This window comes from Ambystoma mexicanum, chromosome 11, assembly GCF_040938575.1.
Source record: "Ambystoma mexicanum isolate Mex_15411 chromosome 11, UKY_AmexF1_1, whole genome shotgun sequence".
Classification (NCBI taxonomy): domain Eukaryota; kingdom Metazoa; phylum Chordata; class Amphibia; order Caudata; family Ambystomatidae; genus Ambystoma; species Ambystoma mexicanum.
The window spans coordinates 288,257,423-288,276,556 of record NC_090934.1 but is presented as its reverse complement, the minus strand read 5'-3'; positions in this window follow the sequence as shown (position 1 = coordinate 288,276,556).

Below are 19,134 nucleotides of genomic sequence, written 5' to 3'. Positions count from 1 at the left end.
ACACTTGTGTATAGGCACGTTATTGATGCCATATCATATTAAAGAGGGGTTCAGAAATGACAATGGCCATACTATTAGAGGGGCCTTCCATGGCATTGCTCACTGCTAGATTGAGACTATTTTACCTTTTTGCACTTCAAAGCTACCTCATGTTGAATCTGATCAACTTGCAGAGGGAGGAGATGACTCAGAAATCAAGACTATATTCTTTCCTTGCAATGCATCTATTTCAGGAGTCCACGCTATGATATCATTGCCTTGCAATGCGTCGATTGTGTTAATTTCAGTACCCATCCCTGTCATAGGAACATTTATTAAGACCTGATTAATGGCAGAAGAATCTAACAAATGACAGACTTCGTGATTCCTCCATTCACTTTTTTCTTTTTGCAGAAACTCTCTGAGCTGAGTACTTCTGGCCAAAATGCCCAAGAGACAGTGATCACCTGGGGACAGTGGGTCGCTGGCTTGCCCCTGAGAGAACTGAGGAGATTCCAATGCGGCTTTGAGTGCCTGTGCTCTAGTGCCAGGCCTTATACAAGCTTTTAAGCCAGACAAATGTGTAAAAACTCTTCCAACCAAAAATGATAAGCTAAAATGGATTAGAAAGGGATCAACACAGAAGAGCATTGAAACAGGACTTGGAATCCCAATTAAAAGATATTGTGTTGTTGGGGGTGGGGGTGGGAATCCGAGTAGGGCGGGTTGAGCTAGACTTATTGAGGGCTATATGGTCGGAGAAGAGCCTGCTTGCCACGAGACAACTAATTTACGTAAAGGGTAATAGAGAAGATAGGTTGTTGGCAAGGGTACTTAGAAAAAAGGTTGTGACTAAATTGAAACTTTGAAATGATTCGGAGCATTTAGTGACAGAGAATGGGGGAAACGGGACACATTTTTTTACGTTTTTATGGGTCCATGTGTTCATCCAATCATCTTTGGATGTACCCTAAAAATTAGACTCTATTAAGCTGAAAACCCTATTGAAGGAAGACAGAGATTTACTGGAAGGGGATATGCTAGAAGAAGAAGTTAACCTCGCCATTAGGAAACTCCCCCCTGAATGAGGTACCTTGTCTGGATGGCTTTCTGGCCACGTTCTACAAGAAATATTGAGTGGTACTTGTCCAAAGGTTAATGTCCTTATTTAACTCATTTGGGAAGGATGTGGGTATTTCAGCTACAATGGGTCAAGCAAAAATAATAGTGTTCCCTAAGGCTAACAAAGATCTCATGCAATGCGGTTCATGTTGCCCCATTGCCCTCATTATATCGATGCGAACATGTATACAAAGATATTGGCGACCAGATTGGAGGGCCTGCTCCCGGATCTCATACATCCTGATTCAATCTGGATGTATTAAATTTCATCCAGAGGGTGAGTCACCTCATAGAAAAATTTCGAAGTGCAAGACTTTCACCCTCCTACCCTCTCTTGATGCCAAAAAGGCATTTGACAGACATTTGACAGGGTTGAGTGGTCTTTTCTTTTCTACACTATGATTCGTATGGGATTTGGGAGTAGGTTTCTACAGATGGTAAGAGCTTATTATCATTCAACCAATATGAGGCTCGTTGTGAACGCTCATCGTCAACGTTAGCAACATATAAACTTGGAACGAGGGGCTAAGCAGGGGGTATTATGTGGGGGGGGGTGTTATGTTCAGAGGCAAAGAGCACAAGAGGATGGCCTTTTCCGACGACATGTTGCTGGCCCTTTCAGACTGGGTCAACTCGCTGACTGAGGCGGTGGTGGAAGAAGAGGCGTTTTGAAAGGTGTTGGGGGTAAACATAAATATAAATAAGTCAGACATTTAAAATGTGTCTGTGACAGGGGATTTGTTAGAGAGGGCACAGGACGGTTCTCCATTCCAGTGGTATGGGGATGTGATAGGTTATCTGTTCATTACCATTACCAAGTCTTTGAAATCTCTTAATAGAGCAAATTATAAACATCTTTTAAGCAATACAAAATCTGATCTAGAGCAATGGAGTCCCCTTAATATAACTTGACTGGGCAGGAAGGCTTTAATTAAAATGGTGATTCTCCCACCGTTTCTCTATTATTTTCAAGCCTCCTCTCCATACGACCTTTTTTAGGACACTAAACAGGCTAATACAAGCTAATATTGGCATTTATTTGGAATAATAAGCTGAGGGTTGTCGTGCAATTATTAATGGCGTTGAGATCCAAAGGTTGTTCGGCTGTCATACATTTCTACCATTATTATCAAGCTGCACAAATAAGGGTTATTAAGCAATGGTTTGCGATGGATGCAAAGAAGCAGTTAGTTAAAATGGATGGATCAGTGATAGGATTTCCATTAGCTGAGGTCCTGTAGCTTGCTAAAACAGATAGACCAGGAAGTGTGCATACATGTCAAATTACTGCATTGATGGAATATGTATGGGATAATTTGTTTAAAAGTAAAGGGATTTTGTCAATACCAGCCCCGTTCACAGCCTTGTTTCCCACCCACAGTTCTCCCCAGGAATGGCAGGGGATTCCTTCAGACGCTGGAGAGAGGCAGCCTGTTTACATCTAAGTGATATCATTCATGAACAGGAAGTGATGACCTTTGAACAGTGTAAACAGAACTTTGGCATGGGGGAAGGAGATCAACTTAGTTACTACCAATTGCAACATTGGGTATCACCTCCATGTAATAAAGTAGCTGTGAACAGACAGCTGACTTCATTTGAAAAATACATTTCACCCAGTCTGGGGATAAACACCTTGTATCGTACCTATACAAAATATTTTCAGAACGCCCTGGGATTGTGACATGGCCCTGTATGGCCTAGTGGGAAGGGACAGTGGGAGATCACATTGTCCAAGGTGGTTGTGAATTTATCTAGGGTAACATTCCAAAATTGACCAGATCCATCCAAATTGGGGAGGTATGGTGCAAGGTCCTGTTTCAATGGCACAATACCACGGTGAGATTACAGAAGATGTTTCCTGATGAATCAGTGGAGGGCCTGTAAAGGAAGAGGAGATTGGGGCCACATTCGGTCGATGTGTCTGATTATTCAACCATTCTGGGAATAGGTGATTTCTTCAAGAAACAAATGCTCAAAGCAGGTTTTGTTCTAGGAAAGAGACTTGCCTGTTGGGCCTATAGAACAGAGATCAGTGCCACAAACTAGATCACAATTTAAAGCATACAGGATATTACTGTTGGCAGCTATTCTAGTAGTGACTAGGAATTAGAAGAAGAAAGAGGCCCCAACTGAACACAAATGGTTATCAAAAATCTGGAATATACTAGCGATGGAATTGGTGACATATAACATCCAGGGGGAATCTGAGGAGTTCAGGCAAGACCGGGGCTTTGCGTTCTCTTTAGTTATCCTTTACGTCCACAAAACCTAAAAATCTTGGATATATTATAAGCCTTCTAAACCCAATGTGTATGCTCCCGAAATTCATTATCAGATGTTCATTTACATGTTCAGTTCCAAATGTGGGCGGGGGGAGTTAGGAATGGGGGCATGGTTGGGGTTAAGCCGGGTAAAGGGCTGTCGTTGGATTCTCTTGTTTTGTAATATATGGAAAAATACCTTTGAACACAGTTTTTAACAAAACATATTTTCCTGCAACGCACTAGGAGCTGTACATTACATTTTTTAAATCCAAACAGATTAAATGTTGATTATATGGATCAGTAAAAGGAAGATCTCTTACACTAGATTAAGCAAGGGGCCAGTTATTAAAATGAATGACATAGTGTGGCAATGTATTATAAGGAATAACATACTGCCTACTGTATGTAAAAGGGAATTCCAAGTCAGCTAAGTGTTCTGTGACCTTATAAACGTACTCAGCCTACATCCTTGTTTCCCTATTAGGTCACAGAACTCCTCAGTGATTTGCTGCATCCTTATAACATATAGTAGGGGGTACTTTATCCCATATATAATAGCAGAAGAACACATCCATCTGGATTCCATATGTGTCTTTGATACTTAAAATGAGTTTGTCTATTGTTCACTTAAGTACTGAAATTCTGGCTTTGAGGCAGCACATTATTTGATGGCCAAACCTTCATCAGGACTGTGTTTTAATAAGGGTATGTGATGCTCCTGATCATGTATCCAAATCATCCGCTGTAGAAAAACTAACAAATATATTGACAACCAACTTGATTTAATCTCAACTAATAATGGTTAGTAACAGTTCATTGCAAAAACCGTTTATATTTTTAGCATTTCTGAAGTGATGCCTCATTGCCATTAACACATTTTTGTATGAATATTCATAGATCCTAATTTGAAGCAGCAAATACAAATTCCAATGTTGAAATGTGATTCAGTCCTCAGTGAGCATGCTGTGCGTGCTAGCAACCGAACAATCATAGGGATGGTTTAATTACTAGCAAAACAAGGTCCAAACCCAGGGTCTCCAACCAGTAGATCGAAAGCCACTGGTAGTTTGCCCGAGATTTCCAATAGCTCTTTGCATCAGACACCAAAATTAGCACTGCACATTTATTTTGGTGTCTGAAATCACTGGGGCTCTTCCCCTTCCACCTCTCTGTCCTCTTCCTGTAAGAAAACAGTCAAAAGCTGTGTGCACAGTGAGAGGAGGGGCTGCAGCTGGGCTTGAAGGGCTTGGGGCACTGTCTCAACAAGGGGTTAACTATCAATAACAAAGTAAATGGGACATGTGTGTTTTGGCCATTGTCACCAACTGGTGAAAAGGAAGGATGATTAGATAGAGAAGAGATGCATACATCGCATGCCAAGTGAAACAAAGCTGGGGCTGGGATAATTTCAGTCTCACTGTGTTTCTTTAGATGTTTTTTAGTTAGCATTACTTTGCATGCTGGTAACTGTAGGATCTCAATAAGAATAGGGGAAATAAAGCTACAGCTGTAATCGTTGTTTTGCTTTGTGCATGTGTGCTTGTAAAAAAGAGTACCAGCTTTCAAGAAAAAAGGTACATCTAGCGTTACATGTTGCTGTTTATTCTGAAAGTGTGAATAATTGTTTTATTTGAAGATATTGGGCCTCATTACGAGTTTGGAGGTAGCCATGCCCTTAACAAGGGCATGGCTGCCTCCAAACTCGGGTCCGGGGATCCCTGAATGGGGAAATACCGGGCCATTCCGCCGTTAACCCCTTACCGCCCACCTCGTAATGAGGCCCATAGAGTTCACGGTTTTAAGGCAGTAGTATCCCAATTGTACTAAAATGGAATTTTCTGTGATATGGAGGAGTCCATCGTTGTGCGTGCCCCAATACAGAAATGCAGGAATTCAAACACTAATAGCAATTTTTTACATTTCATTAAATGTGGAAAACGACAAGCTGCACTGTATTCTGGTGCTTGCCCACTTACATTTATAACACTAAACAGTAATGTAAAATGACATGCTATCAATACCAGGACTTAGATGATTAAAGTGAGCATTGGTTTGTATGGGATTAATATAGCTAAAAACCTAGTTACTAAGAAAAACAGCAATGTACAAAACCGAGTGGTGAATACAGGGAGAGAGCATTGAAGAGACCCATGGGATGGAAAAAAATGAATAGGGTTGATTCCCTTTAGCTATGTACACAAACTGAGAGATCTACAGAGATCTGTGAGGAACCTGTGTGCATATGTTCAAATTCTGGCAGGGAATTTTCCGCCTTTCATTTCTGCATTGAAATTGTGCAATTTATAAGCACTGTTTTTGCTAAAAACGGAGCAAAGCATCATACAATTTACAAGTCATTATTTACCATATATAAAGTTTGAATTTGTCAGAGAGTTCTATGTGCAAGCCATGCATTGCCTATTGGTCATGCACTACAATGGCCTGCATGATTCCTGCAGGGAGATGCACTGATCCTGTGAGCTGTTCTGTGATAATACCTCCTTTATAAAGGACAGACAGGTGGCAGGCCACCAACCATTATGAATAAGTTGCCCCTCGCTACAACCATACTCTTTGCTCAAAATGTAAATATAACGATTCATATATGGTGATTGGGATGTTATATGATTCATTCATTTTTCAAGCCATCGCTATAAAACAGAGTGTTATTTTTGCCATGTGATTTGCACTTTTTGTGCATATTACTTGATTGCATGGTTTCCACATTTTCATTTTATTTCAATCTTGGTCATTATTTTGACATAACTTTTATGGTTGGTCAACAAAGTAGGCTTTGCCTGACTTTTCATTGGCTGAATTCTGTGACCTGGCATGTGAGGTATTTGCATGAATTGAGATTGGGATATTATATCTGGCAGTGGATTTTATTTTTTGACAAAGCAAAATGTGGTATATGCTGAATTGTTTTAAAACTGATGTGATATGATATGGCATTTATGACGTGCTTATACCCAAGTGTTTCTAGGCACAAACTGTATAACTCATTGGACCTCATTACACGGTAGGCGGTAAGGGATTACCGGCACCGTTAAGGGCACCGGTGCCGGTAATACCTTACCGCCCTACTACGAGGTCCCTTAGCGGGTCCCTTCCTTTAATGCCTGGGACTTCAGAGCTAATAACGGGCCCGCTAATAGCGGCGGGCCCGTTATTAGCTCCTTCCCCATTCCCATTGAGCCCTATGGGGGCTCAAATGGGAATGGGGAATGGTTCCCGGAATGGGGACTTACCGGTCCCGCCAAGGTCGGAATGACCTGGTAAGTCCCGATTCTGGGAACACGGACCCGGAATGCGGTAACGGGGTAGCCATGGCGCTAGTAGCGCCATGGCTACCGCCTACCGTGTAATGAGGCCCATTGATTAAAATACACCTTAGATTGGTTTTGCACATGCAGTCCCCAAAGAAACAAATAAACTACCCTTATTGAAATCCGGAATGCAGATGCACCATCCAAAAACACTCAACAGATGTACCTGCAGTGGATTTTATTTTTCGACAAAGCAAAACGTGGTATATGCTGAATTGTTTTAAAACTGATGTGATATGATATGGCATTTATGACGTGCTTATACACAAGTGTTTCAAGGCACAAACTGTATAACTCATTGGACCTCATTACACGGTAGGCGGTAAGGGATTACTGGCACCATTAAGGGCACCGGTGCCGGTAATACCTTACCGCCCTACTACGAGGTCCCTTAGCGGGTCCCTTCCTTAATGCCTGGGACTTCAGAGCTAATAACGGGCCCGCTAACAGCGGGCCCGTTATTAGCTCCTTCCCCATTCCCATTGAGCCCTATTGGGGGTCAAATGGGAATGGGGAATGGTTCCCGGAATGGGGACTTACCGGTCCCGCCAAGGTCGGAATGACCTGGTAAGTCCCCATTCCGGGAACACGGACCCGGAATGCGGTAAGGGGGTAGCCATGGCGCTAGTAGCGCCATGGTTACCGCCTACCGTGTAATGAGGCCCATTGATTAAAATACACCTTAGATTGGTTTTGCACATGCAGTCCCCAAAGAAACAAATAAACTACCCTTATTGAAATCCGGAATGCAGATGCACCATCCAAAAACACTCAAAAGATGTACCATTTCCTTTCAGTGTGGGAAAACTATTGGTTTCTTACAGCATAAAAAAAAATATGCATCTTTAATCTACAGTGTCCAAGTTACAGTGGTAAAAAAGACTGTTGATAGGCATTTTGCAATAATACACACCAATTATGAAAATAATGTTCTCAAAGGAAGCCGTCTGCGATCATAGTAAGTAGGTAAACTAAACACTGCAATGCACATGCTGTTACAGAGGCATCCCTCAATGCTCCTAATTATTTGATGAAAAACAAGTGTACCTTCACAGATGGTGCCATTGTGAAGGACACACTTCAGTGGTTGAGTCTGTTGTAAGAGATTTTAAAAACGGTCCTAAATGTATGTCTGCCATGCCATGGCTGCAATTAGGTGCAAACACTATGGCAAGGCGGGCTATCTGCACTTTCAGATGCAGATACCTGCATTTTAATAATTGCCTTTCTGCATGAATTTGCCGTTTTCATATAAACTTCCTGAAATCAAAACGTTCATCTCATCTGACATCAGTTTCTATTTCAAGCTACACACTTGATTACTGAGCACTGGTGGATAGCATGAAGTGACAGCCTTCACATTGCATGTCCTATTGGTTTGTTACATTTGATATGCTTGACAATTCTTAGGAGACAGCTACTAATACAAAATGATTAAATACATATGTTTTTGAAGGCATTAATATGACGATAAATACATATGTTATTCTTTTTTTATATAAAGAGCAAACAAACCACCCCCAGAAATCTTGGTACAAATTCTTATACTCATGGACATCACCATCCAAGTTGCTCTCGCAAGTAGCTGCTGCCTATTGGCTATTAACTACAAGTATCTCTTGCTAACGTAAAGTTTGGAGACCCCTGATCCCAAGCAAATCTGACAGCATGTGTTCAAGTGTGTCTTGACCAGTGGTGTAGCACAAAATGTGGTGGCCCCCTGGGAACCATGCTGAGGGGCACCCCGAGACTCGGCACAGCGCCCAGGCCATGCCACACTCTGGACTGGCCTGGTCCACCACACATGCACAAATATGCAAGATGATCATGCTACTGCAGGGTCAAGCTGCACACTGCACTAGGTGAAAGATATAAATGTCTGCTTAATCAAACCTTAAATCTTTCACCTACCATACAAACAAGGGGGCTGTGCCTAGTTCCGGGCACTCAAATGTACCAGCCAACTCTTGCATGGCCAGTATATGCCTGTATCCCCATTTACAAGCATTCACCTTTTGTCCTTAATGCCAGTAAAAATCTCCTGCTTCCGGCAGATAACATGATATTGCTGGCTGCACAAATGCTTGCCCAAATCTAGCACTGCCATGTAATAATACTCTTCAAGTTGATTTTGCCAGTAAAACATTCAATGCTACAGTAAGGAAACATTTCCTTGTTTAGCTGCACAAATGCCTGTACCCACCATGGGATAACACACATCAATGTGTTATTGCCCATTATGTGAGTAGAAAATGCCATGCCTCAGGAAATGTGCAGTCTGTTCTGTCTGCCCCCTTATACTATCAACCCTCCACCCCAAAAACCCTTCCATCTAATAGCATTCATCAAGTTGACTTTGCTTCGCCAGTAAAACATGTAAGAAAATATTCATGTTCCGATTCCCCTTGCCTGGGCCCAATCTTGCACATACACATTCATCCCATTCACCCACCAATCACTCATCCAGCAACAGCTGGTGAATTTTATAATTGAAGGGGAATAAACATTTCACACAAATATATCAGAGTGACAGAGTGTAGTGAGGGAGCCCAAACTATCCAAAGGGTATTCAGGGGTGTTTCTCCCCCCAATATAAATGTTGGAATAATAGGTTAAAATGGTGATTGTACAACACACTGCTTTAATTAAATGAATGCTTTGCCATTAAAAATGCAATGTTACAATTAGAAAAAGGTGGACACAGCATTTACTGCCATCCACATGTCTCTCTTCTCACTTCCACTTGAGAAGTCGCGGCTCTACTGGCATAATATTGTCCACCAGCACCTACATTTCTGTGTCGGGGGACCGTGGGGCCCTTGCACCTGCCATTTCCGATGTGTGTTAATGTGCCTGGTCGGGCTATGTTAACCCCTTCTCCTCTCCAGCAGGGACTTTTCTGAAGACCTGTAGCAGTGGTTGTGGCAGCATAGTCCGACCCCCACCAATAAAGGTTTGATGTTACATCCTCCTGAGATCAGACCACTGCAAGAAAGGGTTTCACATCACTTCTGGCGGCGGTCCGAATGCCGCCGGAAAGGGTTTGACGTCACTTGCACTGGTGGTCGCACCGGCACATATTCCGATAGCGGTGGCAGACTTAAATCATTTGTGTATTGTTTATGCTGTGATACCGCCGAGCCAGTGCAAAGGTCATGATGCAGCCGTTTACTGTTGATCTACGTTGGAGGATAACAGAAGCATTCAGTGGTGGTCTTTTGACAGATTTTACACTACACTCTAAACAAGCTCATTAGTGTATTGTCTTTCCCTAGTCTGTACAGCAGTTTGGGGGCATACTTCACGGGCAGGGCTCTATCTGCACGTTACTGGGTCTTTTCATGTGTAGTGATTCAATGTGAACAGTGATTGTACTCCACCAGTAGCGTCCAGCTGTTTCGGCCTGCAACTCTCATCATCCCACACCATTGATGGCACTGTATGGACATGGTTAGTGTTGTGGGAGCTGTTTATATTCCCTGGTTTCTGTTGCTGGAGAACAGGGTGTTCAATTCGGCCATGGTAATTTTGCCGACAGATTGCCTAACACACCACTGTGGTCAAGTGATGTTACCATTTTTGATTTTTCACAGGTTGTCATTGCAGAGCAGGAACACACATAGAGCCTCATTACATGGTAGAAGGTAACAATGCCGCCATTAGCGGCATGGCTAATCCCTTACCGCATACCGGGTCCGGGTAGGCGGTATGGGGACTTACCTGGTCATTCCGACCCTGGAGGACCCAGTAAGTCCCCATTCCAAATACCATTCCCCATTCCCATTTGGGCACCCATAGGTCTCAATGGGAATGGGGAAGGAGCTAATAACGGTACTGCAATTTACGGTACCGTTATTAGCTCTGAAGTCCCTCAGCGGGTCCTGTCCTTAAACACCTGGTCAGACCAGGCGTTAAGGACGGGACCCGCTGAGGTACCTCGTAGTAGGACGCTAAGGGATTACCGGCGCCGGTGTCCTTACCAGTGCCGGTAATCCCTTAGCGCCTACCGTGTAATGAGGCCCTTAGAATTTGAGTATTATTTGTTAAATATGAATGAAGAATAAAAACGTAAGTAAACAAATACAGGAATTAATAAATCAGTTTGCATTCATCAGGGGTGTTCTGTCAGTGTAACCATGAGGGGTTATGGGCAATCTGGCAAAGCCGTTGGAGGTTCAAGGTATATTGTGTGTTGGCTGAAGCTGGATGGAAGACAGACTTGATTGACTAATGGGGATAGAGGTGCTAACATGCAGAGCAATCAATCAACGGTAGCCATGCAACTTGTTGCAGCATTGATCTTGACATTGCAGTGATGAGTTTGATCCCCTATAATTCTTGCATGGACAAACGGTAGAAACATGGTAGAAACATGGTTACAAGGTTGAGTTATGAATGCCTTCTTATCCAAAACATCAATGTTATCTTTTTTTAAACCAGTATTGATCCTGTTTCGAAACTGGCCAAATGTGTGAGCAGAATGTGGGTGATCTCACCAGGAGGGCTAAAAATAACCTGCGCATCCATTGCAGAAATGTTTTGCAATGGCAGTCGAGTAACAGGAACATGTGCTCTTCTTCCTTGGCACCAGTCAGTCAATACATTTATTCAGCGGTAGGGCCGTAAAAGTAAATCCTAATGCATATATTTTTATAGTAGACCAGGCGGGATGTTCCAATTTAGGAGCTTTTGCTAGATTCTGCCTCAATCCACGGTATCGAAAGCATATACAGAAAACCAATAAAACAACAGCTACAGTACATCCTTCAACAATGCAATATAGCATTTACTGAAGCCCCAAAGTCCCACTCATGGTCATCAGGTCCATTTCTCTGTCGCCTCTTTACTCAAATTGATCCTGGAACCACAGATCCCTATCCCATTGTGGTTAGCCGGGCCTTTCCCCCAGAGATGTTCTGTTGGCACCAGATAGCACTGACTAGTGGGGCCTAGTATCAGGTAGAAAGTCTGCGTTTTAGTAACTATAGGGAGAGATTATACTTGTGCTATTTTTTATTTTTGTATTCTCTTATTTGATTGCATCATACGGTTAAATGAATAGCTTTTAATACATGACAGCAGGGCCATTACATATATGCAGGATAGCCAGCCAAATGGATAGGCTGCAGTAGGATAACAACAGTTAAGAAGAGAAGAGTGAGAAACATTCAATCCTCTAACATTAAACGTATACCATACACCTCTCCTCTTCACATTCTGGTAAGAAAAACAATTAGACTCTCATGGGAGCCAGGCATAAAGAACTCCCATAGAGCGACAGAAGAATCAGGGGATTCAAACCCTGGCGCTCTAAGGGCGCTTCTACGCAGTTGAACCAGGGCATTAGAATCGGAGAGGAGATGTTGTACCGATTCCACCTCATCTTCACCACAGAATCGACAAAGTCTAACCACCCTTTGGAATATTGGACCGCCTGCCTACAATCTCAAAGTTGTTAACAACATTGAATTTGAGTCGTAGGTAATCCCACACAATATGATTTCTCGAGGAACCTACTAATGATGAGGGGGTTGTCTGCCTGTCAAGAGATAGGGAAAAAAACATCAGCCATGGACTTGGAGGCCAAGGTGACTATCATTGGTCACAATTGCAAATCACCAGGTTACCCTTCATTATGCGCTTGAAATGATTCAGGCTTAGCATCAGAAATTCCTTACGAGAACTTCCAAGCCACTGATTAACAAGACGCTGCATCCCTCCCATGGTAGAGTGCTCCATGAGAGGTACCTTGGTGGTAAAAGCCTCATACAGAATCCCCATGTGATTGTTGCTCTGAGCATGAGCTAACTTCCAGTAGAGCATTAGACTGCTTAACATAATTTGCTCTCAAATCAGGAAGAGGTCAAACTCCTGAGCAATCATTTCATCAGGGACATAGGAGGGCAGTCTCAGAAAATGCTTGAGCAGTTTGGTTTTGATCTTAGTAAGAACCCCCAGTGATCCCAGGGCCCAGATCTCAGCTACATAACAAAATAATTTTCGAAGTGTACAGCTTAAGCAGTGTTCCCACTGAGTAGACTCCTCTACTGCTGGCAGAAGATCAAACAGCCCCCAGGGTGCTGACATATCACACCTTTAGGTCATTCATATGGGACATACCTACAAGATTTACTTCGAAAAGTAATGCCAAGATAGGCATACTAGGACACAACCGTAATTGGAGTGCCCTCCATATTCCAACTGATTCTGTCTGTGCGTCTACAAGGAAGTTCAAAGACCATGATCTTGTTTTTCGCAGTGTTGACCCTCAGGGAATTCAGAGCCGAGAAGGAGTTAAGGTTGTCCAGTGTCGTTTGGAGACCACATGGCATGCGGTCGAAAATGACAATGTCATCGGCGTATGCCCTCCATAATACCACCATATCGCCAAGCTTAGGGGAAGACACTTGGGATCAACACGAGCTAATCCCATGGCAGAAAGGTAAATATTGAAGAGGATGGGGGCAAGAATACAGCATTGTATCAGGCCTGCATCAGTGTGAATACACACTGATGTTCCCCCATTAGCCTCCAACCGAACCTTAACACAAGTGTCAGTGTGTAGCAGCATGATCATTTTAAACAGGCCTATTGGGATACCCCAGCTATCCAGCTTCCTCCAAAGCCTTGCACGTTCAACTGTGTCAAATGCAGCAATGTAATCTACAAATGCTACATAGATCAGTCTCTTATGAATTAGCCAGGCTTGCTTGATGATAGTGGTGAGAGCTAAGATGTTAACAGAAGTCAAGCAGCCCTTTCTGAAACCAGTTTGGTTTCGTACCAGTTTGGTACCAGGCGATGATGCTTCCAGCCTCTGCCCAGTTGGTTAATTCATCCAATAAGAACCGGGCAACAACCATGGATGATACATCCAACATTGCTAATAGGTGATAATTTCGAGGGTCAGCGGGTGCACCCTTCTTATGAACTGGGACTAGAATACTGTCATGCCAGGAACAAGGAAGAACCTGGGTGACAGCAATGCAACTAAAGAGGAGGTGGAGAACCTTTGCCCAAAGAGAGATTTCAGCCTTGATGATCGGATTACAAAGACCATCCGGCCCTGGGGCCCGAGAAGATTTACTGGCGCTGATGAACCTGGCAGTCTCTCGTGTACTTCTCCCAAATTTCCAGGTTCCCACCTCCTGGGACACGTAGGGCTGTCTGAGGTTGGGACGACGCAAAGTGGCTAAAATATAGACAGTCAATTCATGCTCAGGGACACCATTAATGTCAAACGGAGATGAGCTACGGCCATTGACAATAAGCCAGAACCTTCTTGCATCATGATTAATGGTTATCATCACCAGATCGTTCCATTTGTGTCATTCTATGGAGTCCAACCCACTTAATGTAGACAACCTTAATCAACCTCCTGCCTTCAGCGTGCATGGCTAGATCTACAGCCTCACACAATTCTGCACTAATAGAACAATTTTCATCACAGATTGCTTTATGAAAGCCATGTCTATGTATCTTGACAGGGCCCGTGCCCCTCGGGTTGTTCCCCTTGTTTACCTTGGGGTTATTCTCAGAGACCAGGGCGATGGACACCTCGTATTGTAGTTTTTTTTCTTTACACCCAAGCATACATGATATGATATGATAGGTTATTTATAACGTGCTTAATACCCAGAGGTTTCTAAGTACGGACCCGGGGATCGAACCTGTGTTGCTCCGTGTTGTTTTGCTTCCAAGGCAAGCACGTTGCCACTGAGCTATCCCCCCAATTTGAAATAGGCCCTTTAGCTGACAAATCAGAGAAGACCCTACCTGCTGTTACCAGCGCAGCCTCAACTCTGGTAGGGTTACATCCCACTTGAGTAAGTGCTCTGTTCAGAATAAACGACCCTGTGTTGCAGTCACCATAGCTGGAGCACTCCACATCAAGCGTTAAGATGACAGGAAAATGATCACTCTTTGAGTGTTGGTGAATGCCCATGCCGATTACGATAGATGGTCTAGTCACAAAAATGTAATCAATAATGATAGAACTGAGGGGAGAAGACTGTGTAAATGGTGGTGGACAGTCCGATGGTTGTGCCCCATTCATCATAACAAAGCCTTGTGTGTAGTGTAGAGTCGCCAAACTCAGGCCGCTAGGGCAAGTGTAGTCAAGTCGAGACTCACACCTAGGGCCAGATGGTGTGCGTCCCTATCTCCGGCAATAGAAGGTTTGGTACTGGGGATCCTGGAGTTAAATTCCCTAACCAATGCTGTTGTGAGGACATTGGTCTCAAGGTCGTGCCACCCCATCAGATCTTTCATGACAGCGCTGTGGGGGGCAGCATGGGGGGATCCTATAGGTTAACAAGTATAATATCCTGTGTCCCAGACAAGTCATTTAGGGACTGTCGTTCAATCAAGATATTAGGTGAGTGGCATAGGATCTCGGTCAGCTGAGGCTTTTTTTTGCACCCAAGACCAGTCCACCCCTCAGCCTACCAATTTTTCCTTTAATTGCAGATTTTTGAACTAGCACCCACCTATCTAACACCATGGATGCACCAGCAAAGTCTCTTGCAGTGCAATAATACTAAAGCAATCAACATGATCAAATCGTGGGTCAAATCGGGGGGGAAACACCCACACACTTATCCTCATCGGCTGCCTTGGAACCATGAGGTGAGGTGAGGAATCTGTATTATATCACCAGACATGGGTCAAGAACCACTGAGAGGGGAGGGTGATCCCTCTCAACCTGGCGTAGGTGGCCAACAGGGCATTGCCAGATCCTGACCTACCCTAGAGGAAGTTTATAGGGACCCAATCTGTGTCTCCCCAGTGTGTATGACCATGTTTTAAAGTTACTGTTCTGACCAGGTCTCTCCTGTTTGTATTGGAGAATCACATCTCCCGGCAGTGTGCAAACCAGAACCAAGAAAAGCTGCATCAGATTCACATCAACAATCTGGTCAGTGGAATCCAGGTGATGCTGAATTTTCACCTCACGAGATGACCAATGCACAAACCCTCATCTCCAGATTGTCACCCTTGCAAACGGACCATGAAACCAGACTGGAGGCGGATAACAAATGCGAACTGTCTACTCTGGCAGCTGCCCAGACCCTGCCAAAGACCAAAAAGAGGGTGGGCTTAGGATTTATTTTTGAAACCACATGCAGTCCCAACCTTAGGGGGAAATGCAAGCCAGCGATTAGGCCAACAGGGCTGGTGACAGGATCAACTAATGTCAGCAGGTAGGAAACATAGAATGTGGTAGGCCTGGTCAATTTGAAAGGTTTTTTCGTGAGGTCAGAAGGGGAGTTGGTGGACCGGGGAGACCGGGCGGTGGAAGGTAAACGGTGGAGATAAGTAGCAGAGAGACTGTGGTTATGTTTTGTGGAAGCGAAGGTACGGTGTTGTGAGTGTGAGCGAGTGCTACCAATTGATGAGGTTTAGTGTTGGATGTTGTGTGGATGTGAGAGATTGTAAAAGGTATTGAGGAAGAGAGTGTGTGAGAGTAGAGGGCTCAATAGAGTGTTGGTGTGAATGCAAAGGGGAGTAAGTGTCAGAGAGCGGGAAAGAGAGCGAGAGAGTCTGGAAGATAATTAGAGTGGGAGAGATAGTGGTAGTGGTGTGGAAGAGCATAGGAGAATAGATGAAGGGAGGAGTGAAAAAGGGGTAGGGAGAGAGACATGGAGAGAAAGGGAGAGAAGACATTGGCATGTGGTATAATCAGGACATAGGGTGAGATTTAAAGGGCAAGTGGAAAGCCGGGAATGTAGTAAAATCAGGACACAGCACGAAAGAGGATTAAGGAGTGCAGTGAGAACATGGGATGGAGGGAAAGAGCTGTTCAGTGAAGAAACAGAGGAGCAAGAAGAGGCGTAGGGATAAGTAGGTGGTAGAGAGAGGAGTATAAAGATGAAATGGAACAGTAAAGAAAAGGAAAAAGGTATGGACGGGCATGGGGTAAGAGCTTGGAAAAACTGACCCAATTACGAGGGGACATTTTAAGATCATTAACTCTTTAGGAAGCCCTGGAGGGAGTCAGTTAGAACAAGCCACAACATTTAGGTCTCCCTTTAGAAGTAGTCAGTGGTAGCAGTAGGGGTTTCCCGGAACTAATATTACAACATGAGTGGGGAATTAGGAATGCATGGGTTAGGGTGGAGGGAGCTTGTGGACTACCCGGTGGTCTCTAAACACCTGCTATATGTTATAAATAAAACCCTTGAAACGTATTTCGTGTTGGCTGGATTCTTGTAGCCATCTGTGACAACTACCATAGGTGGCTACTGGGATAGAACGGAGGAAGACAGGATTAGGGTTACTGATGTGTTGATGGCAGAGTGGCAGGGTCAGACCTGTATGTGCCATGCTCTTTAGCGGGCACCCAACCGTTCTGCTCTTAATTTGAAGGATATTCCTGTACTTCTTTACCTCCAATTTCACCACCAAAATGGATGACAGGTTCTGATTCCAGCTCCTTTTCCCACAGCATGGTTTTGTCTAGTTGCTAAATCTGTCTTTCAATCACCTCCACAAAATGTCTGAGCACACTGTTCTGGCCCATTGCCTTTCTTCGACGTTATGGTGTCATGCAGTTTCAATTCCACTTCTAGAAGATATCAAGTGAGACAGCCAAGGGGTTGGTGATAAAAGAAGAGATGCATGATGCATGCCTTCGCAAATGTTAAGAGCACAACAACAGTGTTGTACCCCCCTACTGTTGCAAAACCTTTGCAATGCCAATAGAAAAGGAATGGTGCTGTTGAAACATGCAGTACTGCATATCCATGGCAAACCCTTCCAAAACCAATAGAACATGTTCTATGGTAGAGGAGAATAGGAAAGAGAGACAGTCTAATGCACAATACTTACACTCAGTGATGTAGAGGACTTTGTTCTTCGGTGACACTGCAGAGATGATATACTTTGTTTGCACTTTGTATAAGATTACATTACACATAAGATTGTGGAGGATTGCCCTAAAGCCAAGTTATGCGAGCCCTAGTTGTTTTAATGTTTATTTAATAATACAACAATGTGGATAATCCATTTTGGAAATGGTTGTCTGCTAACCAGACCTCCGTTTCATCAAACCCTGTGCCAAAAGCATAGTGTACACCTATGCACTGCTGTAGCAGTATCCTGATCTGCTGCTCATGATATCCAGTGGCACAACCCAGATTCAGATGTCACAGGTGTCCTGTTTGACAGCTGCCATGACAGCAAACTCACTTCAGTGCTGAGGCTGCATTTAAATCTGCACCTCTGTTCCTAAACCAAGTAATTACATAAACTATCAACTTGGTTGAGGGATAATCTAAAAATACCAATCCTTCCTAGGAAAGATAGTTCACATAATTATCAAATGCCATACTTGATTTTGTAGCATACCAGTGTCAATCTTGTGAGCTCATACTAGATATGAGAGGCAGTGTGGATTAAAGTAAATGGAACAAAAGACATGGTGCCTGTCTCTGTTGTATTCTGGGAGGTTAAGCAGTGCCTCCCTGCTAGGCATGCTTACTCACAACGGGTGATTTCTTGGAAGCCTGCCTTCAAAGAGGCCCTTCCATAGCGAAAGCCATTTTAACAATGGGAGGGTTGTACATCAAAGGGCCATTGAAGTGCAAGACTTGAGAGGAGACTGATTTAGGTAGACAGGCAGAGCAGATGAAAAGGGAGAAATGACTTCTTCTTGATTTTCTGTGGTTTTCTCTTTCTTTCCCGTCTCCTACACTTCCTGCACAGCAAAGCATTTTGGGTATGATGCCAAAAGGCACAGTGCAAGTTACTTGTTATCTTAACAAGGGTTGGACCCTTTTAAGCAGTCTTGCTTTTAGCCTGTTCCCTGTCACTTGTTACTAAATAAAGGAAAGGGTCTTCCCCTCTTTCTTTGACTCATTCCTGGACTGCAAGAATAATTCATTTGGACCTCTTTTGGGAGAGCTGACCTGTCCAAAGCAGGGACGTCATTTCACCAAAATGCCAGGGGTAGCGGAAGTGACATCACACGACCCTTGACCCCCTGGTGACATCACAGGACGTGATGTCATTTGATCCCACCCCAAAGTGATATCGCGGGATGCGATGGATTGCGACCTTTCACCCGTTGACCAAACAGGAAGTGCTATCGCATAGCATTGTACACTACAAAAAATATGGTTACGCTATAACTATAATGTGATGTACATTTCATACAAGAATGGATCGCCATATGTATCGTTAAGATCAGTGTGTATAGGTCCATATTACCAAATTACTGTGAATGCAAGCACCATGACCAAATGATGATGTGTTGTTATATAGCACTTACGCTTAAGCGCTTTATATAGAAAAAATATACACCCAATATCACCCAACCTGTGTTGGTACTCATGTATCGACCTCAGAAGGATGAAAGGCTGATTTGAGGCATTTAAGAACAGACTAAATCAGTGACTCACCCCCTGAAGTGTGCCTGAAATAAACCTTTAATGAGT